The 2,143-nt window shown below is 31.4% G+C and overlaps 1 long non-coding RNA gene across 1 annotated transcript in view; it reads right to left on the bottom strand.

Annotated features, from left to right (window-relative positions):
* Positions 1 to 169: 169 nt before the first annotated feature.
* Positions 170 to 2,143, bottom strand: part of LOC117105912 — a 2,661-nt gene continuing 687 nt past the window's right edge. The window contains exon 2 of the long non-coding RNA XR_004444964.1: positions 170 to 1,286. This is a non-coding gene — a long non-coding RNA (uncharacterized LOC117105912). The remainder of the gene's footprint in view (positions 1,287 to 2,143) is intronic.

The raw sequence follows: 2,143 nt of genomic DNA, 5'->3' as shown, positions 1-2,143 counted from the left end.
ATTTCTTGAACCCACTAGGGCTCCTACGCATGTAGATGTGTTAGGTCAATAAACATATGGAAAAAGAGTGGTGAAAAATGTCATTTATTTTGGCTGCAAACTAAAATATTATAAAATTAAATTTAGACATTAGAAATGCAAATGTACTTTTTCAGGAGGTAAAGTCCCAAGGATTAAACTGATTGCAGCGGCCTACTTGTAATTTTACTTCAACTAGGCGAGACTTTTTTATACCTTGTTTCGCAAATTCATCTCTCGCACAAACTGATGATGTCAAATAAAAAGAAAATATTCTTTTTGTTCAATTAGTACACCCGCTGCCACGAACAATGGAAATTCCAGAAAAAAATACCTAGGTGTTTTTAAAATTTGTTATTACGCCCGCAAATGTGTATCTAAGTCATACAGCATTCTTTATATTCCTACAGTACATTCATAGATAGTAATGACAAACTGTTACTTTTCTACAAAGGAAAATGCCTGTATGTAGAGGCAGCCTAATAAAGGTGTAAGAAAATGTTCTGAGTTCTGCTAAATTAAATTGTAAACCAGGTTTTGTTATTGTGGCATTTGTGTCAAATTCCAATATTTAAAAAATAATAATATTGGGCATTAACATTGCACTTCAATCAAAAAACAATATTGGGAACATATAAAAATTTCGACTACTTTTTAAAGACAATGTATCATTTTTCAAGAAACAAATTTGTATTGATGCCTAGACCAGTAAACAAAAGTCAAGCCTATTATTTATTGACTTTTCATTTGGACACTAAGGTATTAGATATTAAGACTTACTGATTGTTTACTTTTATTATACTTTGTTACTTGTACTGATCAGTTACTACGTTCTATAAAAAAACTATCTGATTTATGTACTGTGCAAAAACATGATGTAAATGAAATGCTTTCACTGTATAATAATATTATCAAAATATTTTACCACTTTTTTGGTTTATAAATGTGCCTCCCACAATAGGATAGTTTATTGTTTATATTGTACATACAGTAAAATATGTATAAAACTTGTATCGGTAACTTTGTGCACTCAATATCAGATGAAATTTAGAGAACTGGTCCAAAAATTGCTATTCTAGCCTATTTGTACATGTCTCTTTGGTTAAATGCCTGATAAAAAGGCACCTGTGAAAAATGTTAACACAGAATCTTACTGATTTAAAATGTGATTACAAAATTAATTCAGGATGAAAATGTACAGCGTAGGTACAGCAAAAACAAGCTTGTTATGGACTGCTGGAATTGGCTGCCATATAAAATCCAACGACCTGAAACAAATAAAAATTATAAGTTTGGTTACTTTGCCTGAATAAATACAATTTATTGAATGTAAACCACAAATTTTCACATCAATTTTCTGTATTTCTTAATGAAAGGTATTGTGCCTCCATTATCTCATCACACTTTAATTGGCTTACTGTTCTTTCTATTAGATAAATTGGATTTCGAAGGTGTATCATTGAAATTTAAAACTTCGCTCCAATACATTGCCCCTTGATAGTAGAATTTCTAGATGGTCTGAAGACAAGAATGGCTTATGTACTCTTTGCAATACCTGTCTCTTATACACATCTAGATGTGTATAAGAGACAGATTTTTAAGTGCTAATATTGATATTAAATTAAGCTATGTCCTAGGCTCCACTGCTCTTTCCATGACAAATGAAGTAGAGAAATACTTTGATGAATTTTGTAAAAGTTATGGAAAACGAGCGTGGAGAAAAAGATCTGGATTGAAGCACTTGCAAACTTTATCGTAGATTAAGTATCTGTATTACTGTCTTTTCCTTTTTTTGTAACTAATTAATTTTGTTTGCCTTAACATTATTGTTGAGTTTGTTGGTGACAGGTGGCCCTTCGAAATTTGTGACAGGCAAGGCAGGTTGTATTTCCTTGTCATGTTTTTCGGGAAGCTACTTGCCTCTTCAGCAGCACTACTCACTTGTGTTTATTTCATTTTTACTTAAGATTCCCTTGCTTTGTTTCGTTATTTTTTTTATTTTTTTTTTTGTACTTGTAGCTAAGAATTTTAATTCACTTTGAACGCACCAAATGATTTTGAGTGCCACCGATCTAAAGGTGTATGTTCTAATAAATGATTGATTGATTGATAACAGGATGGTGGC

Source organism: Anneissia japonica, unplaced genomic scaffold (genome assembly GCF_011630105.1).
Source record: "Anneissia japonica isolate Jap-2015-1 unplaced genomic scaffold, ASM1163010v1 scaffold31502_len4378_cov103, whole genome shotgun sequence".
Lineage (NCBI taxonomy): Eukaryota > Metazoa > Echinodermata > Crinoidea > Comatulida > Comatulidae > Anneissia > Anneissia japonica.
This window is presented reverse-complemented; position numbering and strand designations above follow the sequence as displayed.